We start from the raw sequence: 27,760 nt of genomic DNA, 5'->3' as shown, positions 1-27,760 counted from the left end.
TGTTCATGTGAATTTATTGTGCTCTTTTGCCATGCCATCTTTATAATTTCCACTAAAATACAATTTGATTTAAAAATAACTGGTCTTTTCAAGGTTGAATCTAATGCACTGTCTGTATCTGATGAATAACTTCCTAAATAATTCATTCCTTTTGTCATTTGTGTGCTGCTTTTTTCTGAACTGCGCTAATTAGCAACTAGTTCTCGAATATACTGGAAAGTACAGAAAAGTAATGCAGACTAATATATACTTACTTGGTAAATGGAATAGACAATAGTAAAAACTATAGATAGATCTCCAATGATTTTGCTAATTGATATAATGCTAAATTTCTTTTATAGGGCACAGAAATTTAAAGCTCTAGAAAGAATTAATTGATATTTTATTTTATTTTATATATTTGGAAGGACTTCTGGAAAGATAGGTTGGCTTACTTCCAAGTATATTTGATTCCTCTGTAAATCTTTCCCTAAACCAGTGGTTCTCAAACAAAGATCTGGGGCTCCAAGAGGGTCTTGAGTAGGTTTCATGGGGGCCCCCCTGCGCAGACAATAAACTACACTTTTGATCTGGAAACAGTAGCCTTTTTTTTTATTGGAGTAAATGTAACTGGGGAGGGACTGTGGAAAGAACCTGGGAGGAGGGAGAAGAAAAGTGGAAGGGAGAGGAATGGGGGTGGAGAGGCTCAAGGCTGGGGCTGGGAGTGGTGCCTGTGTCAGATGGTGCCACTGTCTTGTGTGCAGCCTCAGCTAGAGGGGTGGGAGCTGGTGCAGGAGCGGCCACCAGGCGATCGTGGACTGTGTGGAATGCCGCACAGATGGATTGGCACTGCTGCAGCAGCTCCCGCCAGGTGTCGTGGTGCAGCTGGAGGTCCTCCTTCAGTGTCCGGTCCTACCTGTCCATGGAGCACTGCAGGGCTCTCAGGGCAGCGATATGCTCCCTCTGGACGGCCTCGTCTGCTCTCCAGCACCGGTCAGGAGGATTGCATGGGAGTCCAGCTGTGGAGAACAAAGAGAAGGGCAGTCATCCCAGGAGACACGGTGCAAAAAGCCTAGCCCTTGTCTTTGAGCTGAGACCGAAAAGCCTCAGGTCAGAAGAAAGTGATGTACTTTGAGCAAGGCCACCTGAGGCCTAGACAGTGGGCCCTTTCCTGAAGGGGCACAGATGTCCAAGGGGGGAGCCTCACTACCTCCACGTCCTGGGGTCAAGCAGGCATGGGAAGGTGCTAGCAAAACTAGGAGTCTGCAGGCATCGGGGGGGCCACGAGGGGGCTGGGCTTCCCTCCATGCCGCACACATGCCGGCTACAGCAGTGGCAGAATCCCATAGGGAGAGGACTTGTATCCCTGTCCACTGGAGGAGAGAGGGGTGGTGTGTTGGGGGGAGGTGTGTGTGAGCGGCAGATGCTCCTCCGCCTCATCGTGCTGTCCCTGGGAGCAGATGCTGCCCTGAGGGTGCAGGCATGCCCTTGTGCTGTGTGTGGCACTTCTGAGTGTGTGTGTGTGGTGGGGGGAGGGTGTCTCCATGTCCCCAGTCTGCTTCTAGTGGTGGCTTGTGGTGGGAGGGGAGGGTGTCCCATCTCTGTGTGGGGAATAAGGCAGGGCTCTCCAGACACTCTGTGAGGCAGTGCATAAGGGTCCTCTGTTGTAGCCTCCTGGGGCTGTGTACCCCGGACTTGTGCTCCATTTGCACAGGCTGAGAAGGCCAAGCAAGATATGTAGCGGCCTCTTGCTCCTTGCTACCTCTACCGAAGCGTATCCAGGGAAAGGAATAGCACTCATCAGAGGGGCCTTCCCCGGCTTCAGATGATGCCTGGGAGACATCCTGGGAGGGGGATATTGGCTGCATGGTGAGCATGACATCCTGACTGGCTGGCATGGAGCTGGTCCTGGCCTCATTCGGCTCCTCCTTCTCTACACTGTTTCTGCCCCCCCGGTAGGGCAACAATGGGTGTCTCCAGCCCAGATTCCACAATGAGGATAGCATGGGACTGCCCACCCCAGGATGTGATGGAGCTGCCCGTAGTAGGGGCATGTCTGGGGTGCCACTCCTGACCGGGATCTGTGCTCCCTGGCCTTCATGTAGGCCTGGCACAATTCTTTGACTTTCATGTGCACCTGCTCCTGGGCCCTTGTGGCCCAGACTTTCAGCCTTCCAGCCATAGATATCCGTATTCCTGTGTCTGGTGCAGAGATCCCACTGTTTCTCCTGCTCATCCCAGATCTCAAGGAGACCTGGGATGTCCGCACCAGTCCAAGATGGTACCCTCCTCTTTTGGCCCTGGGCAGGGTCCTGGGAGCTTGCTTGCAGCTGCGGGGGACTCAGCTGGAGCAGTGGGCTAGGTCGTGGCAGCAGGGAAGGCTGTGCAGGGTCCTGCTGTGTGGCACAATATGAGGTGGGCCTGCTTCGTGCCACAAACCCTTTCCCCTCTGCTTACAGCTCTAAGGGCTGCAGGGGAAGGGAAGCTATAGAGTTCTGATGAGTGTGAACAGCAGCCAGCGGGGCACCTGTGGGATTTCCTGGAGGCCACTTATTTTGAAATAACTCCAGCTGCCTTGTCTATACATGCCCTGTTTCAAAATAGCTATTTTGGAATAGGTATTATTCCTTGTAGAATGAGGGTTACACAATCTGGAATAAGACTCCTGTTATTTCGATATTATTTTGAAATAGTGGGCTTTCTGTGTAGACCATCACAGAGTTATTTAGGAAGAAAGCTTTTGTGTAGATGTGCCCTCAATGAATTAGTTGCAGGCAATTTAGAAGCAAGAAACACTTCAGTCAGACTCTTAATAGTTCGTCTTACAGAGTAATCAGTGTAATTACTGGTGGAAACATACCATAAGCACTTGCATTATAAACATCTTCTGTGAGTGAAAATTTCACAATTTTGGCTTGTAAATAAGTTCTTGAATATGGGGATGTTGTCTTTAACACAATTCTTTTGGTCTAGGAAATCTCACTGAAATTGTGTTTATGCTTCCTGGTCTCTTCCAAGAAACAGAATGCAGTATTATTACTGCCACACTTCTGGACAAAATTTATTTTCACATCCTGTTTGTGTCAATAAGACTGAACCTGCAGTGCCATGGTCTGAAGAGGTTCCTTAGTGGTTCCATGTTGCTGTGAGCTTTCATTTGCAAATGTGAAAAGATCTTTTTTAAAAGAGAGCTGTGCAAAACTTATGTATTTGTTGCACACAGCTGCTAAAAGCCAATCTGATCACAATAAAAGAAGCCAGTTTATAAACAAACGACATGATTACATTCTCTCAAGATATTAGCTATCAAATTTCATGCTCTAAGTTTTAAAAAATCATTATCAGCCCCTCATCACAACAGGTCCACTATTAAGTGAATGAAACCCCTCTGTGCGTTAACTTTAATAGATATAAACCTCCATTCTTCAGCATATAAGACAGTCACAAACTGCCCACCAATGGAAAGAATGTCCCTTATGTCCTGCATACTTCAAGATTGCCCTTCAGAGGGTTAAGTTTTTTCTGATGCACATATCACTAGCTTCTGTCTGAAACTTCTTGTTTTACCATTGGTCTGATCTAATACAGTTTGAACCTCTACTCTGGCGCCTTTGAGACCTGACCAATACATTGTAACAATTTTTATGCCCATATGCTTTCATTATTACTTTTTCATTATTTATTCGGGTCACTCCCAAAGGCCTATTCAAGATTTGGGAGTGATTATACTGGGTTCTGTACAAACACAAAGGTGATCGCTGTTCTTCTTCTGACATCTTTGTAAACTAAAATCCAATCAGATCCGTGCAGATAAACCTTTTGTGCTTTGATGGAAACCTGTTGACTTCTATGGGGCTCTCTAAGTGCGTAAGAGCATATTCATTTACAGAATTGGGTCTTTTTTTAATTATTAAGAAATAATGGCCATTTAAGCAGGCCACTTCTTGTCAGTTATTGGAGGAGTTGAAGACTTTAATTCAATCTTTTAAAAATAGCCATACAAAATAGAAACAAACAATAAAGAATTAAACTATATAGCATCACAGAGATTTATACTGTAGCCAATAGAAAAGGAGGATTTTGTGCTTTTTAAATATTTTTGTTACATTTATAAAAATAACTTGGGGAAAATAAGGCTCTGGTAAAAGATGAAAGCAAAACCAAAATTAATTATAGCCAATTTTGTGTGTGTGTACACAAGCACTCAGTTACTGATTTTGTTTTCTTAGCATACACAATTGTGGGGAAGGATAATAAAATACAGAGCTCTGGACATAAGAGTTCTTTATAAAATGAGAAAATAAGTAAGCAACATACTCTATGAACAATTATATAGCTCATTCAACTCTGTAAAGAGACAAGCTGAGTGAGGTAATATTTTTTAGACCAGCTTCTGTTAGTGAGAGAGACTAGCTTTTGAGCTGCACAGAGCTCTTCCTTAGCTCTCTCTCACCAACAGAAGTTGGTCCAGTAAACCATAGGGGGGAACCTCATGCTGAGGGGCTGGATGCGGCCCCCAGCTTGCCTGGATCCTGCCTCCAAGGCTCTTGGCCCTCCCCTCCCCCAGCACTAGGGAGCCCATGCTGGCACTCCAACCCCCTCCCTCCTGCCCTGTCCCACAGCAGGACTGGAGAACACAAAATCTACTAGCCTGGGCCTCCCTACACTCTGGTATGCAAGGGGAATGTGTGGGGTGTCTTTCTTTCTCTTTCTCAGTAAGGGTGTGGGTTTTTTGTGCTTCTCACTTGTGTGCGGCCTCCAACTGATTTTTCAGTGGGTTAGTAGCCCCTGACCCAAAAAAGATTCCCACTCCTGCAATAAATGATATTACCTCATCCACATGGTTAATTCTGGGGCCAACATGTCTACCTCTACAGTTCATACAATAAATAAAGGACATTTTAAAAAGTTTATAGTGCTAAAATATGTGTGGTACTTACTGGAAATTCGATTATTCTAGCAATTCAAGAGCATGGACTTCATTTTCAAATATTCTTCCTAAATTCTAAGTTTTGTAAGTTTAATGTGTGACTTTATAGCATGAGTTTTGCTGAGCCTTTTTAAAATTTCAAGTCCATTGTAAGACTTGACCCATCTTTGGTTTGTATAGTAGATAACTGTAGACACTTAACTGTATGGTACAGTTTCCTGAGATATTATTGTTTGCTCAATATAATTTGCTATAATCTGAGTCTTTTGCAGTCATAATTCAGGCCAGTATGAAATAACATCTAATTTTATGGGATCCAATACCCAGTTTCATCATTAAGATTGTATTCAAAACTGGACTTTAAAATAGGGCACAGACTCTTGGGTTGGTGATTTGGTTGGGTTTTTTTTGGGGGGGGGAGGTGGTTTTTTTGTTTTGGGGGTGGGTGGGTTGGAAGAAGTTTGGTTCTTTTAGGAAGTGCTTGGGGTATTTTGGTTGATTGGGTCCTCTCTGTCTCCACACCCCTTCGCTATCCCAATTGTAGATGGCCAATCATTGTGAAAACTTCATACACTGTTAAATTTTGTACTCTTTGAATTTGTTGTAGAATTACTTTCATAATTTGGATAGGATTTTCTAAAATTTGACTCTAGTTGAAACATGTCCTTGGCAATCTAGCCTTTCATTTTGGCTGATACCTTAAAAATATCTAACTAAACAATATTTAGTGGAGAGAGATTTCCTCAGTAGATCTGGTGCAACTTGTAGACACCTAGAAGGTCTTTAATGCATGAATTTTAGGTCATTTATGTCATTGTTTGTCATAACGGAAAATTTATGTGCCAGCTGTTATGAGCAAAGACATTTTATGTGCTATATGCCATAAACGTCTTATGCATCAGTTTTATTTGTAGTGTGCATAGGCTTTTTGTGCATGAATTTTGTGCTGGTACACACATAAAACTTTCTATTTATATATAATCTTCTCCATGCATATGAGTCAGATTGCATCCTGTAATGGAGGTTTTATGTGAGGAATTAGCTTTAAACAGTGCTGAACCAGGACTGGGATTCAAGTACAGATTTCATGGCATCAGAATCTCATTAGCCACTCTTACAAGATTTCTGCACCTAAATGGCAGAAGTCATGTGAAATCAGCTGATGTTACAGAACTTCTGTTTCTTTGGACAACATCCAAAGGCTATCAGAACAGGCTCATTCCATTTGGGGATCTCACCTGCAGCCAGAGACAGGTTCAGATTTGAGTATTTGAATGTCAATGCATATATTCTCTCACACAATTTGAAAGTTCAGATCTGAGGAAATTGCGTGGTTTGGGCTTATCTCTTATATTTGGCAGGTTTATTATTTTTTTTTATTTAGAAAATTAATCTGAAGTTAGAAATGAAGAATAATTTTAAATTTTTTACTTCTGTGCAAGCTTATCATTCTGATTTGGAAATGGAAAACTCACCATCAAGTTATGCCACTGTCTGTCCCGTGATATTGCTTCTGTGTACAGGAGGCCCCCGCTTTACAACAACCCAATTTACGACCCCCCGCACTTACAACCTTTTCTGTAAGTGCGGAAGGGGCCGAAATCCCCCGACTTACATTCTCGGCCCCGCATTTACAACAGTGCACAATGCCTGTCATAAATGCAGGCTCGAGATACGATGCCTGCGACTTGCAACGTTATCCCAATAACCAATCGTGTCGCAAGTCAGGAGCAGCCTGTATACAAATGCTCAGTTGTTTAAATATTTCCATATCAGTTGCACAGTAGACAGTTCAAAGGATATGTCTACATTGCAGAGTTTTTGCGCAAAAACTCGCGGCGCATCCACACTAGAAGTGCATTTTTGCGCAAGAAAATTTACAGTACATCGAAAGAAGAGTGGGCTTTTTGCGCAAGAGTTATTCCTCTTTTTTCTATCGGAAAAAGCACAGGTGCTCTGATGGCCATTCTGTTAATGGCAATCAGAGCTTTCTTGCACAAGGATGTCCATGCAGCGTGGAAAAAGGTTCTTGCGCAAGAAGCCTGCAGTGTAGATGTAGCCATAGTGTGTAGTTGCTTGTGCGGCTATTATACATAACGTTTGTATCCATCACACAACTGCATCAGTGTTTTCATTTCCTCAACTGATTCACGCAAAACAGCAATATGAAGGGTTGGGGTAAACTTAGTAATGAATCTACTAAGAGGTCTGCATTAATGAAACCACCCATTACACTGCTGTTTGTGTCTGAATCAGCTGCATCTATTAAAATAAATGTGCTCCTGTTCAAGGTTTACAAGTTTAGATATGTTTTGCCTGCTAGTGTTAAATGGTTTTGTGTAAGCATTTCATGTGGTTCACGGCCATTATGAGTCTTTTCATATCTTTGGAGCAGGGGTTCTCAGTCAGATAAAATGGAATCAATTTTTAAGGAGATTTTCCCTTCCAAGTATAGTTGCTCCTGTGCAAAATTGTGGGACCCTTTTTCACATTTGTTCTGGCTTCATCCCTTCTTTAAGGCATAATGTGCCCATTTTGCATGTTTAAGGCTAGCAAGACTTCATCTCTTCCTTCTCATTCTTTTATCTTTTTGCCATTAGTCTGTTGGTTCAGCTGTGTGGGTTTGAGAGATTGTGCATTTGATAGAGTTGCCAAGAAAAAGAAGCATAGGTGATTGTGAATGACACTGTTTCCTTTTCTAGTGAGAAACAAACACACAATGACCTTTTAATGCCCTTGTCTGCTCGGCTGTACATTTTATAAGCTGAAGAGCATCTCTGAAGCAGGAACAGCTTTGTATGATAAGGATGGTAATGATCAGAATGTGAATGCTACTTGTTTCTAAGTAGTTGTTAGGTGAGCTTGGGAGTCCTGCTAGTGGTATTCTTCCATAAACTGATCTGCACAGAAAAGGAATCTCAATATTGGCTTGAATGAATTTATTTTTATATGTATCTAATTTATTTTTCTTTGGCATTAACCCACTTTGTCAAAGGCAAACAATCTTTTAGCTGCTCTCTGTGCACTAGGTAGTAAGTCAGAAAGGGATATTGCTACAAGACATTCCTCGTTCACTCCTCTACTTTTCAGATTGTTGTCTTAATCACTGTTCTTATGGGATTAGAATTTGTGCCTAAGCAATGCCAGTGTTTGTCCCCATTTAACTGCTGATGTTACAACTCTAAGGCTTAAAGGGGATCTACAATAGATACATAGTTGTGCTTTGGCACATATGTCCCAAGTACTGTTCTGAGGCAGCTCACTGAGCTGTGGATTTAGAAGTCCTTCAGGTTATCCACACCTAAATGAATCTATGGCATACTCAACAGCAGCTGTTATGTGAATCAAATGTGTCAGCTATGCAAACGAAAACAGCAGAAGTAAGATGCAGTTCACTTGTTCAGAAAAATATCAGAAGCATTTGTATCTCCAATGAAGTGTACAAGGGAAATGTGTCTTTGTGGTAGTTGCTGTGGATTAGCTAATTTTTTGGTGAGAGGTAAAAATTGAGGGGATTGTGCTTCTATAGCTGACGTGTAGCCCATTCAGTTGTTTATGATATTCTACCAAATGGCCAGCAGACTATTTTAATTGTTCCATACAGTTATTGTAAATAGCATATTTATTATATTCATATTAACATGAAAAGGAAAGTTTTAATAGCAAACCTCCATGACAGCAATGCCATGGGAGTTGGTGGGCAAAATGGAGTATGACTAGAGAAGTATGACAAAAATACAAGTGAAACCATTATAACCTATAGCTAGCTGGAAGTATCCATTATTCTCAAAGAGGATCAAACTCCAAAATTAAATGTTTTGTCAAATGGCAAAAATGTAATGTTTCAGTAGTTCCCTTGACTACAGAAACATCTGTTTAACACAACATTGATAAAAGGTTTCATTCTATAAAGAAGTATTTTTCTTCGTATTTGTAGTAGGGTGTGGATTGGGGTGTCATTTGGCTGGAGAACTAACATAGCCCTTGAACTATGATTCTTTTCCCCCATAAATCACAGGAAGCTTTATAGAAAATATGTGTTGTATGAGAGTGCTGTATTTCTCACAGGACGGTCAACAGTTTCTAATTTCATTGGGAAGACTGCCTCTAGTGTTTTAGTGTCTGTACTCCTTGTTTGTGTCTGTCATTGCTTGGAAAGAGAGAGATGTGTCATTAAACTTCAGTTTGGCTCCAGGTTTTTGGCTGCATGATCCATTCTTTACCATTCTTGTCTCATAAAATAAAAAATTTATGCCTGAGTTTACACGACTCTAATACACAAGCATATAGGGCCCTACCAAATTCATGGTCCAGTTTGGTCAGTTTCATAATCCTAGAATATTAAAAATAATAAATTTTCATGATTTCAGCAATTTAAGTCTGAAATTTCATGGTATTGTAATTGTAAGGGTATTGACCCAAAAAGGATTTCTGGGAGGGATTCCAAAGTTATTTGCTGGGAGAGGGGGCGGGAATTGCAGTACTACTGCCCTTACTACCACCATGCTGCTGATCAGCTTGAGATTGGTGGCTGCTGGCTGTGATCCCAGCTCTGAAAACTGTCCAAACCAATTTTGAGTTTCCTTTTCCACATGGATCAGTTTATGGAAGAATACCACTAGCAGGACTACCTAGCTCATATACCTAACAACTATTTAGAAATAAGTAGCATTCACATTTTGATCATTACCTTCTTTATGATACAAAGTTGGTCCTTATTCGGCACATTTTGTTTCCAACCTCAGTGCAGAAAACAACTAAAATAAACAAAAAATAAATGAAGCTCCTAAAATAAACCTTAAGTTAAGCACAAATAAAGTTATCATTCTGTATTTGATTGTTAGGTCATTAGGTTGTGTATCTTATATGTACATCACGTACCAAAAAACTACATTAAAATAAACTTTAGGATTGCAAAGTCAAGCTCTCAAAAGTGAGTAAATGCCACAATTAAGGTTGCCTATGCATCCTTCATTGGGCCCTTTTGTTGGTATGCGTTTTGATCCTAGCTATTTGACCCTATCTATCTAAGATTGTTGTCTTAATCACTGTTCTCAGGGGACTCGAATTTATGCCGAAGCAATACCAGTGTTTGCCCCCATTTTACTGCTGATGTTACAACTCTAAGGTTTAAAGGGGAATAGATATATATAATGAATAATTATAGGGAGGTGGTCTGTCTTTTAGATTGATCAGCTAGCAGTCACCCTAGGCCCTTAAATAGCTATGTTGCTCATAAAAGAGATGTAACTCAGTTTCTCTTTAATACATTTTATTAAAACCCATAAAAATCAATTCAAGAAAACATATAATCAAACTAGTGTAGCTTGTTTATTAATGCTTCTTCACAAGGTGGCCAGCCTTAGGCCATATCTACACTGTGAGATAAGATCAAATCTATTATGGTTGATTTCTGGTCATTTGATTTTGCAAAGTCGAAGGTCCATGTCCTCACTGAGGAGAAGATTCCAGTATAGTTCAAAGTAGTATGTCCCCAATAGGGAGCCGACCGTCGACTCAGAGACCAATGCACCATGGGTAGCTTTGCGTTCTGATCAATGCTCTGGAAGCCTGCTGCGACCAAAACTGTGTAGTGGGTTGGTTATGTGTTTGTGTCGTCAGTTTCCCATAGTGCACTCGTCTAGTTCCTCCCTCCTTGCTTGAGATCAATGGGAAGTAGTCTTTTTGTGCCTAAAAGGCTTGCCCTGGTTTCCTGCATGCACACCATAGCAGCATGAGCATGGATCCTGTTTTTAGAAAACCACTGTGATGCTGATATCTTCCGTGGGGCGCCCAATGGCACAATACTTTGAGATTATACATGTCACTCCAGCAGGAAAAGGAGGAAGATGAATCTCAGCTTGCCATGGAGTCATTGCTCGTGCAAGATCTGGCGCTGATGCAAGCACAGCCGCCAGTTAATCCAGGGGACACAGTGGCATGCTGGTTCTGGCGTATGAGACAAATACAGACTGGTGGGACCGCGTTGTGATGCAGAGATGGGATGATCAGCAGTGGCTGCATAATTTCCGAATGAGCTAGGCTACTTTCTTGGAACTTTGTGAATGGCTTTCCCCTGCCATCAGGTGCCAGGATACCCAAATAAGACCTGCTCTGACCATGGAGGCATACATGGCAATAGTCCTCTGGAAGCTTGCAACACCAGACAGCTACCATTCAGTTGGAAATCAGTTTGAAGTGGGGAAATCTACAGTGGGGGCTGCTGTTATACAAATAACCAAGGTGATCAATACCATTCTGATACAGAGGACGGTGACTCTGGGAAACGTGGATAACTGTAGGGAATAATTCCGGACACACTGGGTGCAGGTGAAAACAAGCAGAGTATTTATTGGTTCACAGAGTTGGTAGAGTACCAATCAGGGGTTAACCTGGTGAGCACTAACTTAACCAAAACATATATTAGAATATATAGGCAGCAGATGGGTAGAGGGGAAGTAATTTGATAGGTCTAGCAGTGGAAATGAGATGTACACATAAGCCAATGAACTGTGAAGGTTACACAGGCTCCCCGCCCATTGCCAATTAAACTTGTTATCACTAATACAAATAATTATTCCTAACAAGCTAAATAAGCCAACATAAACAAAGGCATGTTGATGGTCATTTTGTCGGCCGGAAATATAATGGGTCTACTGTGGGGGTGGTATTGCTATGGCACGATCTTTGGGATCCAAGCTTATTTTCTAGGAATAAAGCAGACAATGAAAAACAATCCCACATGGTTGTTTGGTTGTTTGGTACCAGCCTTATCAAAGTGAGGCCCTTTTGGAATGTGGTTGTCAGGGAAACCAGGTTCAAGTTAGCTGCAAGGCTGCATGAAGGGATCTGTGTATTTCTTGGATCTCAAATTTAGGATTTGAGTTGAAAGTTCTCAGCAAGATACCATGGACTGCCTACAATAACATAGTGGTTGGCTTTGCAGAGATGGAGTTCCCTAACTATGGTGGGATGATAGACAGAATGTACACCCCCATCTTACCAAGGATTACATAAACTACAAAGGGTACTTCTTCGTGGTGCTGCAGGCACTGGTGGATCATAAGGGCTGTTTCACTGACATCAACATGGGATGGTCGAGAAAGGTGAATGACATTAGGAACTCCTGCCTCTTCTGAAAGACGTAGAGTGGCACTTTTTTCCGAGACAGGAAAATCAGAATTAGAGAAATAGAAATGCCTGTTGTGATCCTTGGCAACTCAGCCTACCCCTTGCTCCCATGGCTCATGAAGCTGTACACAGGCAGCCTGGTCCCCAGCAAGGAACAGTTCAACAACAGGCTGAGCAAGTGCAGAATGGTGGTGGAATGTGCTTTTGGATGTTTAAAGGGTAAGTTTAGGAGTCTCCTGAGTAGGTTGGACCTCAGCAAAGGCAACATTCCGTTTGTGGTGTTAGCCTGTTGTGTGCTCCATAATCTTTGTGAGAGCAAGGGGGAAACTTATCTGGCAGGGGGGTGGGATAAGGCAGAGCACCTAGCCAGAGGCTTTGAGCAGCTGAATACCAGAGCAATAAGGAGAGTACAGTGTGGCACAGCACAAATCAGAGAGGTTTTGGAAGAAAGTTTTATGATTGGCCAATTTTGAGACTCTTCCCCATTGCTCTCAACAAGGTGCCCCTGAATTTACTATGTTTGTGTGTAATCCCCTCCCTACCTCCCCCTGTAGTACAAGCAATAAAGAGACTGTTGTTCAGAGATCGTGCTTTTTTATTTCTCTACACTGTGTCTACACTACCATAAATTCAACCATGCAAGCTCAGGAATACCGTTACTTGTCGTGAAACCAGGAGTAACCAGCTTCGACTTCAGTGACCCTTAAGGTCAATGTGACAGACTTGGTAGTATGGATGCATCATTTAGAAAATTGACCTTATGTGGCTCAATTCGATCTAAACTTCTAAAGTAGACCAGGCTTTACAGGTTCTGGAAGGTCAGTCCTCCCTGAGATGGTTCACTGACCCAATAGTGCAGGGTTTCCCAACCTATGGGTCAGGACCAAATACATTTCCAAAGGGTCACCAAGTGTCTCCCCAGGTTGCTCTGCCCTCCCTCCCCCCCCTTTTTTGAATTGCCTTGGGTCACCAAGTCTTCCTGAATTGTAAAAATGGGTCTCCATCTGGAAAAGGTTGGGAACTGCTGCAATAGGGTAAGACTTCTTGGCATTACCCTTGTTCCTTATAGTTTGCAAACTTCATTAACTGTGCCACCAGGGCCAGATTTACATCTTAGATACCCTTAGACACGGCATTTTAATCTCCTCCCAATCCCCCCCTCCCCATAGCTGACCTTCATGTTGCACACCGTTTTAGAGTGGTACGATGTCCCTAGAATGCCCATTACATTTGGGCTATATAACTCGGTCCAGTCAGATTCGATTTAGATCTTTAGTATCACCAACTTGAAAAAGTTCTGCTTTAAGTAGTTTTGTACACAAATACTGATATCTGTGATCTCCAAAAATATGAAAAATCCAAATACATGAGTCTAGTTTTGAAGAAGCTAGTATGGTCTTATTGGGGTGAAAGTTCTGAAGATGATATCTGCCAGCTTATAAAAACTTTAATATTAAAATCTTATAAAAATAGCTAATTGGAAAAAACCCTAGTACATTCAATCACTCAATATTCATTCATCAGTTAAATTAAAAATAAGTTCAAACTGATGATCAGTGTCATCACCTCCAGTTTCTTATTCTTGGAAACAAAGCAATTACAGTAGCCTTTCTATCTTATCTTTTGACATCTACATCTTGATAAAGTTATCTTATAGTTTATCAAAATTAAACTATCTTCTACTATATATTTGAAATAATTTGTCTGTCTGTCCATCTGTCTGTTTGTTCAAGAATTCCTTCTAAATAGTGAGAGCTAGGACCCCCAAATTTGGTATGCAGCTTTCTCTTATCATAACTTAAAGCAAGGGTTTGGTTGTGCCAGGAAAATGGGATGTGCCTGGAATGGGCTTGCTTCTCAGAAAACATACAGAAAAAAGACAGAATCACTAGGCAGGTGGAAAGGGCTGGCTGGGAGTGCCCTCCCCTACTGGGATTGCCCCAGTACTGTGCCCCTCCCCGAGTCTCATGGGAATAAGACTGGTGGCTGATTCCTTGCATCAGGCAGTGAGGGAAAAGTGCACAGTTTGCTGTGTTCCTCACTCTGGCTGGAGAGCGCAGGGGGCAGATGAGCCCAGACCTGCCCCAGCCACAGGACATGCACTCCTCCCCTGGCTGTGTCCGATAAAGCTGCAGTGACCTTGGAGATGCTTATCTCACCTGGCCCCAAGCTGCTGTGGTGAGAGAAGGCTGAGGTAGTCCTCTCTCCCTGGGCCAGCCTGCATAGTGAGCCCCTTATCCCCAGACACATCTCTGAGCAATTATTTAAATGAAGCATGTACATTTATTTTCCAAAAAACAAAAATTAATTGAGTTAAGGATCTGAGCAATGCTGGATAAATCTTCTAGTATGAAATATATAAAATGTAAACAATTGTATGTTAGGTCCCCTCCATTAAAGCTATTCTTCTCACACTCTTTTGCTATTATTCTACTTTCTATGCCCATTTCTGCCTCATCCCCCTCTTGAAGCTTTACTGGTTGAACTAAAGGACCAGAAACACCACCATGTTATCTTGGATTACAGGTGCATCTTTTCAAGTCCTATACAAAAAGAACTATAACGTTCAATCATCATAATTTACATTGTTAGTGCCATATGTCTCTACTTCAATTCTGATGATGTGCAACAGAGTTGATTCTTGGTAGCACTCGGGAGTTGCACAGCCTTCCTCTGCCCTCACCAAAATATTAATTGTTAAATGGGGTTCCCTCCGTGCCTTCTGCCTCTCCAGGTGGACCCCCCCCAACATGCTTTGATGATAATGTTTTGATGTATAAAATATGATTTAAATAGAATTTAGATAATTTAATTTCCCTTCTTAAAATGGATAACTTTGTGAAGCTTTCATTATGGTTGCATTATTACACCATCACTCATACATTTCAGAACCCTCTCTCTAGTGTTTACATGATTGTTTACAATTACTTATATGAAAGCAAACTTTTTCAGTATAACTAGTTGAACAGTGTTAATAGGAGGCTTTTGAGGCTATCTGCTTAGTAAATATAGCTGGGTTTTGGTGGTATTTATCATTCAGACTTAGTTTGTCCTTTACCAGATGTACCAGACAGTCTGAATCCATTCTGTTTCACTTTGTGCAAGATCCAGTGTCAGGCAATGCCTTTTTTTTTTTTTTTTTTTCTTTTTTTTTTCAGTTTGGATGAAATGAAACATAGACTTTAATTTATACCCCTGAGCTGAAAATGAGATTTAAAAGTCAGGATGGTAGAGTAAATTGTTAAAGCTGTGGGTTTAATGATATTACATATAGAATAAATTCTTGCCACATGGAAAAATGCAAGATTAAGGCAGAAAATAGTGCTGCTTGTTAATCTAATGAGAAACTCAAGGGAACAAAATACACAGAATTTACTAGGAGAAGGTCTGGGTTCTTATATTGTTAATTCCCTTTTGTAGTAATACAACTGTAAGTACCCTTTGTGCTAAGAGTATTTAAATAATCTAACTGGATATTAACATTAGAAAAATATAACTAATAGCTGGACTTACCCGGCGTTGCTCGGGAAACCGGAGGAACAAAATTTAGAAAATTTAGGAAAGGAGGAGACCCTGAGCCAGGGGATCCCCAGAGCCACAGACCTTGGGGGATGATGGCTCTTGGTCCACACCTGACCCTCTGAGAGCAGCAGGACCCTCCTCCCCCCAGGACCAAGCAGCCAGCCCCCAGGAGAACAGTACACAGTCATGCGGCCAGTAGCAAGGGGACTTCTCTTTGCAAGGTTGGCTCAGGGTTCCACCTGCCCTGCCTTGGCAAGCAAAAGCTCAGAGCTCACATCTAACTCTGATGACTGGAACCAGACACAGAAGAGCCCCACTCACAGTACGAACAGCAGCCGGCTGACTTCACAGCATTGTAACGCATCAAGGGTTTAAACCAGCCCCTTCACCCTGCGCTGCAGCAGGCACATGGATTCCTTCTCCTCGGATAAGCCCAGCGAGCTGAGCAGAAAGGCTGGCCGGCTTTGGTTTTGGTTTCCGGGGGGGGACCCCAGGAGGAGGGGAGGTTACATGCGGGAGGGGCGCCCCAGCTCGTGCCCGGGGCTGCAGGTGCCACAGGGGACAAGGTGGTTGCCTGAGCCGTTGTGCCCATCGGGGTGGGGACACTGCATGCCGGCAGAGGAAGGAGGGGGAAGAGGGGCAGTTATGTAACCTCGCGGGCGGGAGGGGGCGAGTGCCGGGAGACTACATGTGAGAGGGGCGCCCCAGCTCGCGCCTGGGGCCATGGGGGGCAGGGTAGGACTTTTATCAGGTCCAAAAGTACCTTAAAACCTTCTCCTGGATGAAAGGTTATCCCATGCAATTTGGTTGCGCTAGCTCTTATAGTGTTCAAGTTATTAGAGCACAAACATACAAACATTCTCCTTTATATATTAGACTAGCAGACTTACACAGTGATGTCTGGGTCCATCAGAATAGGGGGCTGGAGCTGTAGAGGGTGTAGGACTCAGGGCAGGGCCTTGGGGACGTGGGGTGTGTGTGCACAGGCTGGGGATGGAGAGGGCGCAAGAGTTAGGATTGGGGGGTGAGGACTGACTCAGGCCTCAAGATCCTATCCAACATGAGCTTTTTCTCTCCCTCCCAGCCCTGTGGCCACCGAGAACCTTTTTCTCATCCCTCCAATATCCCCAGGCCATCAGGGCCATTTTTTTCTTCCCCCACAGGTGTCCCCATCTGCCAGAGGCCTGTTCTCTCCCCCAGCTCCTTCCTCCCCTCCTCCACCGGAACTGCAGCCAAGGGAGGGGGGAGGAAGGTTTGGGGTAGGAGGGCTACTTACCAGTGTTCTGGCAGACAAGACGGTGGAGCCCTAGCCCTGCTGGCCACTTTCTTGGTGGTATTGTTACCCTCAGTGGACACTGCAGCAGGGGTGGGCAATAATTTTTTGACGTGGCCTCAGGCTGCCCCAAAATGGGCAGGGCCTCAGGTGGAAGGGGTGGGGCCTAGACACTTCCATGATTCCCCGCCCACAGATCCTGATTGGTCTGTGGGTGGGGGAGCGCACAAAGTCTTTAACTGCCCCCCCAGGGAGAACTGCCAGCTTTTCAGAATAGCTGGCAGTTCCCTCTAGGCATCTGCGCCCCTGGCGGTGGAAGGAGACTTCCCATGCCCCCCCTCTGCCCCAGGTCAGTCAGGGTCTGGGAGAGGGAGGAGATTGTGAAGTCTGCTCCAGCCTTGGAAGGGAGTGCTGTGCCTAGTCACCCGCCAGCTTAGCAGCAGCTCGCGGCTGACTTTAAGTGCCGAGCCCCTTGCAGGGTGGAAAGACACTTCTCTCATTCTCCCTACCCCCAAGCCAATCGGCGCAAGGGGAGCGTGTGAAGTCTCCTCCTGCCCTGCCCCCGACCTGCAAGGAGTGTGCAGCACTTCTAATCACTGTAGGGTGGGAGGAGACTTCGTATGCTTCCCCTTGCCCCTAAGCCCTGATTGGCCTGGGAGTGGGAGTAGTGCAAAGTCTCTTGCTCCCTGCCCTCTGGTGCGCAGTGCTTAGAGTCATCCACCAGAGTTCACTGTAAGCACTGCATGCTCCCCCATCTGTAGGCCTTGATTACCCTGGAGGTGCGGGGGGCAGCAGGACCTCCGCAGGCCAAATCAACCCTTGTGGCAGGCCGGATCTGGCCCAGGGAAGCCCTTTTGTTCATCCTTGCTCTCCCCTTGGGCTTGCTGCCCCCAGTGACCATTCTCATATTGCATCACTTTGAAAGCAGCCCCTCCCTTTGCATGCTTTGGAAAACTGTCCCTTTCTGGAGCTTCTGGTTCTCCTGGCACAATCAAACCCTGACCTTGCTTTAAGTTAGAAGAGGAAACTGCCTACCAAATGTGATGGCCCTAATTCTTACTGTTTAGGAGGGATTCTTGAACAAATGGACTTGCAGACAGAGGCATTCTAAGATAGATAGATAGATAATCTATCTATCTGATAAAATAAGTTTTATTATAGATGATCACTAGTGTGAAATGCTATTATTCAAGAAAGAAGAACAAACACTCTTAGTTCGTAAGTTCTATCATAAGTTCTTATCCCGTGTCAAATGAGAACACTGCCATCTCATTTATGCTGTATAGAATATTCTTGGGTCGTATTAAAGCTGCTGCTGCTATGATCTTGTATGAGTTTCTCGGTCTTACTTGGTTGATATTTAAATAAAGAGCAAGAAAATTTCTGCTCCCCCCTTTGTTTGCCAGATTTGACTAAGGCTGTGTCTACACTGGCATGATTTTGCGCAAATACTTTTAACGGAAAAGTTTTTCCATTAAAAATATTTGCGCAAGAGAGCGTCTATACTGGTACGTGCCTTTGCGCAAAAGATTTGCTTTTGGGCAAAAGCATCCATGCCAGTGTAGACGCTCTCTTGCACAAGAAAGCTCTGATGGCCATTTTAGCCATCGGGCTTTCTTGCGCAATAATTAACGTTGCTGTCTACACTGGCCCTCTTGCGCAAGAATACTTATCCCTGAGTGGGAGCGTCAGAGTATTTGCGCAAGGACCACTGATTTTGTACATTACAAAGTCAGTGTTCTTGCTCAAATACTCGTGGCCAGCGTAGACAGGCAGCAAGATTTTGCGCAAAAGCAGCCGCTTTTGTGCAAAATCTTGCCAATGTAGACACAGCCTAATGGTATTGCTTAATAAATATTATACATCTCAAAATTGAATCTGACGTAGGATGTTCATGCTTATGTGGAGCAGTATTTGTTGTCAGTGCACTTTTTTCTCATAGTTTATTTTTTCCTCCCTTCCCTATTTTCTTAAAATCTGTGGTTTCTGATTATCCCAGTTAGTAAGGCTCTGTTGATTAGCGTAGAGAGGATTCTGTACAAGCATCATTTCTTACCTATTGCCACATTATCCCATAAACAGAGTTGGATGTAGCTGCAACATACCGATCTCCATTTGGCTTAGGGACATGAGTTTCAAGGACACTCCCCAGCCCTAGATGTTCAGCTTCGTAGCGTGCTGCATTACTCTCTCACCCTGGGCTGAATGGAAAATATGACCGTTTTGAATTGCATCTTAGTAGGTACAGTTATTTTCACTTCAGGATTACACGTTACAATATGCCATTGCTGAGACATAGTGTTTGATTAAATGGTGCACTGCAACCGCATTGAAGCCATAATACTGCTGAACTCTTTGCTGAGTGCTCAGTGAATGCAGAACACTTACGTTATTATAAGCAGTCATTTTCATCATTTTCATGAGTTGCTGTCCTCATGTTGCCTGTGTGAAGGGATGTGTCTGTTTGTGAATTGGGAGAGAAACTGATTTGCAACATTGTACAAAAAACATAAACAACATTGTACAAAAAGCACCTGTAATTCCCAGAAGAGAAGCTCAAGCTAATATGCAGAAATCTAACACAGCCCCAGTGCTAAACATTGCTTCAGACTACAGGGGAGCTTGCTAATGAGAACAGAACAGGGCAGACACAGTTTTAGTTCCATGTTCATTTTAATTATATTCTTTGCATTAGAACTTGCATGTTGGGCTTATAAATAGATGCTGCTAGACTAGGGCTCCAGTGCTTAGATCGAGGGATCTTAACATTTTTCCAATATCTGCACCGGTGCCCAGTGCTTTCCATTCACTTGTGTAACAATCCGAATTGTAATGAAGTATGAGCTGCTCCAAACCACAGTCTTCATCCCAGATAACCAAAGCTACATTTTATGTTAAAGCTTAAAGTAATGAATGAAAGAGACAAGCACTGGCAGTACAAAAGGGCACACCAGAGATAGAGGCTTTTTGTCAAGTGATGGAAAGGGTGTTCTCTACTATGTCTGCCAGAAGTATAAGTACATGCACCTCTGGATGATTGACTCTGATTTAGATATTCCAACTTTCACTTTGCTCTGCCTCTCACAATTTAAATTAGTTTGAAGTCTCAAGTACTTTCCAACCTTTCCCTGTTCATGTACTCTGAACTGTGTTCCTTTCCTGCACCAATCTTCATGGTTGTGTCTACACTGGCCACTTATTCCGGAAAATCAGCCGCTTTTCCGGAATAAGCTGCGAGCTGTCTACACTGGCCGCTTGAATTTCCGGAAAAGCAACGATGCTCTACTGTACAAAATCAGCCGCTATTCCGGAAAAGCTACGCTGCTCCCGCTCGAGCATAAGTCCTTATTCCGGAAAAGCTTTTCCGGAAAAGGGCCAGTGTAGACAGCTTTTCTGGAAAAGGAGAAGAAATGGAAAAAAGCGGATTGGACGCCAGGAGACCCCGTAGGAGCCCCGGACTTCCTGGTAACCCGAGCTCTTAAAGAGCTCGGAGGCTGCTGGGCGCCTGTGGCAGGAGCCTGCCAGAGAGCATGCTGCTTCAGCTCTGCCACGTGGCACTGTGCTGCCCAACAGGCACCTCTCAGCCCAGCATGGCAGCTCCGGGTGGTGAGCCACTTGCACCCGCAGGGGAGGAAGCCCCCAGGGGCCGTAAATGCCGGGCCCCATCCTGGGCCCCCAGGGAGCTGGAGACCCTCCTGGACCTGTGGCAGGAGGAGGAGGGTCTCCACAACCTGCAGTCCTGCCGCCGGAATGCGGACCATTACAGACGGCTGGCACAGAACCTAGTGCAGCAGGGACACCCCGGCCGCAACTGTGAGCAGGTGCGCTCGAAGGTCAAAGAACTGCGGCTAGGGTACGTGCGGGCCACTGAGGGTAGGGGGGCAGGACCCGATGCCTGCCCCTATTATGACTGGCTGAATTCCTTTCTGGGCCAGCCAGCCCCGCAAGCCCCAGCTGTCCCCATGGATACCTTCCAGCGCCCCCCCATCAACCGTCCCACCAAGCCAGGGGAGGGAGAGGACAGCGCCAGCGCGTCTGGCGGTGAGGAGGCCAGCATAGCCACCGCCCAGCAGGCCCCCTCCAGCAGCTCCTCCGAGGCCGAGGCCAGGGAGGAACCCACTGGTGAGTTTGTGCAGTTTGCACTCCCAAATGGCAGGGGGGGGGGAGGAGGGAAGGGAGGGAGGGGAGCTAGGTGCCCGGAGGGAGGAGGGGGAGAGCATGTCACTCAGGCCACGTGAGCTGCACACTTCGTAGCATGAGGCAGCAAGCAGCACGTGCAACCATGTGCAGCCTGGTGACCAAGTGGCACGTGGCCGCGGCAGGCAGCTGCAGGGCACGCCTGGGACCGTACTGCTCACACACATTCGGCGAGACCAGGGGAAAAGGTGGATGCCGGCTGGAACCGGCCAGGGACTCAGCCCAGAGCCCACAGCTCCGCCAAGGGTGCAGCACGGAGAACGGCACACTGCCCCATGCCTCGCTGTGAGGCACAGCCAGCTGCTATTGGGTACACCGCAGCGTCATGGTCCTGTGACTGTGGACCCCCACCGAGCCCCTCGCCTGCTCCCGGTGCCTTGTCTGCCTCCTCGAGGGAAGTCCCCACTGCGGGAGGGGTAGTGGGAGGGAGAAGGGCCCCTGAGTTTTGCTGAAAGGATGGAACATCCCCGCACCCAGTCACTCTTCTGGTTCTGTCCAGGAGATATCCCACGCAAGGGGATCTGAGAACCCAGACCGCCTCTGCCAGATGTGCTCCCAGGCACTGCGTGGGGATGCATCTCGCTCCCTGTCAAACACCAGTGATTAGCCCAAAGCTTTTCACAGTCTCCACCAGCAGGGAGTTCCACAGGTGAATGCAGCACAAGCACCCTCCTGCCCTCCACAGGGCCAGGATACAGACCGGTGCTTACAATACTGGAGGGAGGACCCTACTCCAGGGGCGGTCCTCCTTGCAAACATACAACACGGGGGCAGGAGGGGAACCGAGTGGGCCCAAGCCACACAACTGTGGGGTCACCTGGGCTCGGGGTGGAGGGCATGCGGTGTGGGGACAGTGGACGCCTGCCTGACTGACCCATCCTTTCTTCTCTTCCCTGCAGCGGGACCGAGCACAAGACCCTCGACTCCAGCAGCAGCGGCACCCCCAGCTGGCCAACCCCGGAGGCACAGGCTCCGACAGAGGGACCAGCTGCTTCGCCGGCACATCAAGGCCGTGGAGGCAATCCAGGCCTCCATCGCTGAGCGGGTGCAGGGGGACCTGCAGTGGCAGCAGGAGGGCTGGGCTGCCTTCCTCGATGAGTGCCGAGGGATGCGCGCCACTATGGACACGCTGACGGCACATGTTGTGCATGCCATTCATTATGGCATGGGTGGAACCCAGGCCCCCGCCATCCCTCCCGTAGCACAGCCCATGCCCCCTCCTATCCCTGCTCCTATCCCAGCTCCTGCCCCTGTTCCTGCCCCTCCTCCTATCCCAGCTCCTGTCCCTGCCCCTGCTCCTGCTCCTGCCCCTGCCCACCTCCCTGGCCACCTCCGCGTGCAGCCTGCCCCAACGCGGTCTGCCCAGCGTGGGCAGGCCGGCTCCCGGAGGAGCGCTCTCAGGGGCCGCCCGTTCCAGTAACTGCCTGCCCTCCCTGACCCCCCCCTCCCAATTGAAGGTCTCCCCCCCGTCCCAGTTGAAGGTCTCCCCCCCATTCCCTGTCCCAGTTGAAGGTCTCTCCCCCCCCCCCCCCTTGTAAATAAACAGTTCTCTATTTTGCTGTTCATTCCTGTGTTGGTTATTGCGTAACTCTAGTTAGTGTAAGAAATAATGTGAGGTGCCAAGTAGCCACTTAACTTTAACATGGTTGCAAACTGTGGACAACAAAATCTGTACTCTATCACTGGAGGGGCCCTTCTTAAGTGGTCAGTGGTTTGTGGTGCATAAATAAATACTGAGACTTTTCAGTAAAATGTAAACCACAAACTATATTTACATAGCTAACAAACTACCAAGAACGGTTACAAGATGCACACTACAGATAATTAAACATAGTCTAGGCGCAGGGAGGACAATTGGGTAGTGTTGCTGGCCACCTCAATCCTTTGGTCCTTCCGGACCTCGGGAGAGGAACAGCCAGGAGATCCCTCAATGGAAGATGACGGCGAAGCTGGCCACCTCAATCCTTTGGTCCTTCCGGGCCTCGGGAGGGGAACAGCCAGGAGATCCCTCGATGGAAGATGACTGGAAACAGGTACGCTGACTTCAGCCTTCCGCACGAACCCCGAATCCTCGTGGCTGTTCTTCGGGACAGGCGATGGTGGCCTAAACCCTAGCCTAAGCTAAAAAGAAAAACCCTAACTAAGCCCGACGAACAGTCACGATGACGGCCGATGTGCTTTGACCCGACGCTTTACAATTAGGGGAGAAGTAAGGGGAGGGGGTGGGGAAGGGTAGGGAACGGGCAGGAGTAGTCTGGGGAGACCCAGGCGACCCTACTACGGGGCTTGGGCAAACATGTCCACCAAGGCCTCTCTGATGCGCACCGCATCCTGGCGCGCCTGGCGGACGGCAGCTGTGTCGGGCTGTTCCAAGGTCTTTGCCTCGGCTGCCATCCATGCAGGAAGGAAGGCCTCCCCACTGCGCTCCACAATGTTGTGGAGCACGCAGCACGCGGCCAGTACCTCCGTTGCATTCTGCTTACCCATCTCGAGACGGGTGAGCAAGCAACGGAAGCGGGCTTTTAAATGTCCAAAGGCCAGCTCCACTGGGTTTCAGGCCTGGTTGAGGCAGTCGTTGAACCAGGCCCGGTTCTGGTCCGGCTGCCCCGTGTTGGGCCGCATTAGCCAGGACATCAGGGGGTAGGCCGCGTCCCCGACGACACAGATGGGCATAGGCACATCCCCGACAGTCAAGTCCCGCTGGGGGAAGTAGGTGCCCGCCTCCAACCTGCGAAACCGTTCAGAGTTCCGGAGGATGCGGGCGTCGTGTGCCCAGCCGGACCAGCCCCCGTAAATGTCCACAAAACGGCCCCGGTGGTCCACGAGGGCCTGCAGAACAATGGAGCAGTACTCCTTGCAGTTCATGAAATGGCCCGCTTGATGCTCCGGGGCCTGGATGGGGATGTGGGTGGCGTCCAGGGCTCCCCCGCAGTTGGGGAACCCGAGGGCAGCGAAGCCGGCCATGGTATCATCCACGTCGCGCAGGCGGATGATTCGCGGGAGCAGGACGTCGTTGATGGTGTGGACGACCTGCAGAAGGGTGCAGAGAAACACAAGGGAACACATCACATACGTCAGGGGTGAGTGTGCGCTCCCTTGGTCCCCCCGGCCTTTGATTCCCTCTGTCCTCTCTCTCTCACTCTCACTCTCACTCACACACACACACCAGGGCCCCCCTCGCCGCACGCCCCCCCCACCGGGCCTGTGCAAGGGAGGGACGGCCCAAACCCCTGGGTGACCCAGCCGGGAGTCTTGGCTGTCCCTGGGCCTGGAGTGCAGCACCCTCCCCCCATCCTACTCCCCCTGAGACTTACCTCCATGACGATCACGCCGACGGTTGATATTCCCACCCCGAACTGCTGGGCCACCGAGCGGTAGCTGTCCGGTGTGGCCAGCTTCCAGAGCGCGATGGCTACCCTCTTCTTCACAGGGATGGGTGCCCGCAGCCGGGTGGTGGCTCTCTGCAGCGCGGGGGTGAGCCAGGTGCACAGCTGTAGGACGGTCCGCTTTCTCATCCGGAAATTCCGGATCCACTGGTGGTCGTCCCATAGACCGAGGACCACCCGGTCCCACTAGTCGGTGCTGCTCTCCAAACTCCAGACGGGCCTGTCTACGGTCGGGTGCTGATGCCACATGGTTGCCTGGTGAGGGAGTCCAAGGCGATCTCTGCCTCCTGGTCCATGAACACCATGGCACCGGCCTGCAGCATGAGCCGCAGGCACCTGTACAGCCCCAACCGGGGCCCGAGCAGGCACATGGCCACCCATGGCTCCATAGCAGACAGAGCAGGGCAGACAAAACAAAACTCACGGAAAAGCAGTTGGGGGTCAAAGGGTGGTGTCCCCAAAACTCAGAGGGCAACCACCGACCCTGCAAAGGATGCCAGTCCCTGGCAGAGGCCCCAAGGCACGGGAGCAGGAGACCAATGGCTGTCCGGCAAGACCCCTTTAATCACGTGTCTGAACGGCTCTCTGGCCCCGCCCCCAGAAAGGTCTGGTGGCCTTTGCCCTCTTCAAAATGGCTCCAGGCTTCTGCTTTTCCGGAAAAGCGTGCCGCCAATGTAGACGCGCTTTTCCGGAAAAGCGCATCGTTATGACGATAACTCCGGGGCCAATGTAGACGCTCCTTTTCCGGAATAACTGAAAACGGAATAGTATTCCGTTTTAAGCATTTCCTGAAATTCATACCAGTGTAGACACAGCCCAAGCGTATACAATAGCCCAGTTATTGTGCATAATTGCTAAAAAAAGAGGAAGATAAAGATGGAATTCTGGATAGCTAGGTAAGGATTTATGCCTTTAGCATTCATTTGTATCAGAGATGGTCACTTTCTTTTGCATATATACCTTCCCTGTGTTTGGTTGAGTTTTAATTATCTGGCTAAGATCTTACAGAGGAAATTAGAGATACTGAGGAGCATCCATTATTTTTTTCCAGCAGTGTCCCTCTACAGACTAGATATAGTCAGATGTCTGCAGTGCCCTTATTATCAGTTTAAATCTCAGCCTCCTGTGTTTTTGAGACATGACATTGAAAGGGAAAGAGAAACAAATAAAACTTCCAGCTTTCAGTCAAAAATAATTGACTAGAAAGTGTGGTTTCTGTCACCATTGTTCCTGTGCCATGATCTACAAATTGTATAATAAGAATAAATGCAGAACCTTGTATTGATTGATGTATGCTACGTAGGGGTTTATTTCAGGAGTAAATGGATAATGAGACTTAGGCTTTGATGTAGGCTTGGGATCTGGCATGAAGTTTGCACCCCAGGTGCTGAGCTGTATAGACTGGCTATATGTCATTGGGGATGTGTGGTGGGCCCCTCCCGCCTACCCTCTTAAGTCCAAGGCCCTCTGGCCTGAGTCCGAAGCACAGTCCACGTCCAGCCCTTTTTGGCAAGGCCGAGGCTCTCCGGCCTGAGTCCACAACACCGTTTAGGGTTGTAGCGGGGACGCACCCAGGTAAGGTGACCCAGGCCCACCCTACTCCACCGGGTCTCAGCCCAAGGCCCTGTGAGCGACCTGGTAGCGGGTCTCTCCCTCGGCAGGGCAATCCGGCCGAAACACACCGAGGTTCTCTGGGCGGGAGAGGAGGCTCCTGCTCCTGTCCTGGGCCACTTCCTACCTGGTTCCCTGGGGTTCCTTCCCCTGTACTCACCCAGCTTGCTGCGACCTCCGGGCCAGCATCTCCTCGGCAGGCAGTCCCTGGATCGCACCAGCTTGCCTCCACGTCCCCTCCGGCCTCTCCTGGAGTCTCCGGCAACAGCTGTGCGGGAGCCCCCTTCACAGGTCCTTGTCCTCTGGCTGTCTCCCCACACTGAGTCCTTCCCCAGGCTTTTATAGTGGAGCTACAGCCCGGGCATGCTTGGTAGGGCTGTGGGGGAGGGGCCTCTGCAGCCAGGTAACCCTGGCTGGGCCCTGCAGGTTCAGTGCGGGGCTGCTTCTCCCTGTCACAGGATGCAATTGTTTTTTTGTGGTGATAATGTGGTCTTACATTTTCATGTATTGTAGTTCCTCCTGCTGGGCAAGTTACAAAACATTCTTTCCCTTTGGTCAGTTTGACTGGTAAAGAATTGATGATGTATTTATTACTAGACAACCTTTCTATTAAACAGCCACTGTTCTTGTCTGTCTGTCTGTCATGGGATTTTTAACTTTCACATACACTTGCTGCCCCCGGCAGCTCCTGCGCACCAACGCAGCCTACCTCAGTGCAGCGCCACGCAGCTCCACTCGCAAGGAAGAGCAGCTGCTGTGGCAGACGCAGCGGGCGTGCTCTGCCACCTGGCTCAGTGCCATGCCACATGACTCCATTCATGGGGCACCAGGCATGCTCTGCCACCTGCTCAGTGCCAAGCCGCATAGCTCCACTGGTGGGAAGGCGCTGCCACTGTGGTTGATGCGGCAGGCATGCTCTGCTGCCTCCTCTTGCCACTGCCCCTTCCTCCTGGCTGGCAGCTCCCACACACGCGCCATTTGTTTTTCTTTCTTTTTTGATGAATAGTGTGCTTACAATGTTGACAGAGGAGGAAAAGCATCAAAAAGCATCAAAAGAAGCATCAAAAGAAGAAAGAGTATTAGTGTGAGTACTATCTCAAGTGGAAGTTGACAGAGACAGCAGAACAATGTGAAAAGCAGCTATAAATGCCAGAGAAGCAACTAAAAAACGACAACTTGAAGAGACTGAAGAAGGCAATGTTGCAAAGCACATCATTGAGCCAATCACATGTCACTTTCAAGTGAATTTGGGATACTGCTTGGTGGAGTGGCAAATGCTTCCAATCATCCATACTTATGCAGTCACCGTCCACAAACTACAAAGGACCATGATGGATAGAGCAGTTGTGAACCTTGGCTCTTGATATTTTGTGCCAGCTCAACCATTTGTTGCACTCAGTCGAGTACGTTCTTTGGAAGGCATACAGATCGACGAAATCAGTACAAACCAACTTATGGGCGACAATGTTTGTCATAAAGACGCCTTAGAAGAATTACAGCATCTTCAAAGCCTTTCTCCTTTTAACCAACAAAACAATTGATTGATCACCTCACTTAGGCTAAGTCTACACTACAGGCTTCTTGCGCAAGAAGTTTTTGCTCTAGAGTTTTTGTGCAAAAACTTCTTATGCAAGAGCATGTCCACACCTCAAAGTGCATCACAAAAACAATGTGCTTTTGCACAAGAGAGCATCCACACTGCACGGATGTTCTTGCACAAGAAAGCTATGA

General features: G+C 47.1%; 1 protein-coding gene and 1 long non-coding RNA gene across 11 annotated transcripts in view; one reads left to right on the top strand and one right to left on the bottom strand.

Annotated features, from left to right (window-relative positions):
• BTBD9 (BTB domain containing 9) overlaps window positions 1-27,760 on the top strand; it is a 295,779-nt gene that overhangs the window by 144,704 nt on the left and 123,315 nt on the right. The window lies entirely within an intron of this gene.
• The window catches only part of LOC142828004 (uncharacterized), a 34,218-nt gene that overhangs the window by 179 nt on the left and 6,279 nt on the right, over window positions 1-27,760 (bottom strand). Inside the window, exon 2 of the long non-coding RNA XR_012902870.2 lies at window positions 896-998. This is a non-coding gene — a long non-coding RNA (uncharacterized LOC142828004). The remainder of the gene's footprint in view (window positions 1-895; window positions 999-27,760) is intronic.

This window comes from Pelodiscus sinensis, chromosome 3 (assembly GCF_052426305.1).
Source record: "Pelodiscus sinensis isolate ZL-2025 chromosome 3, ASM5242630v1, whole genome shotgun sequence".
Taxonomy (NCBI): Eukaryota; Metazoa; Chordata; order Testudines; family Trionychidae; genus Pelodiscus; species Pelodiscus sinensis.
Note: the sequence above shows the minus strand (reverse complement) of the source record. Positions and strands in the feature narration are given on the sequence as shown.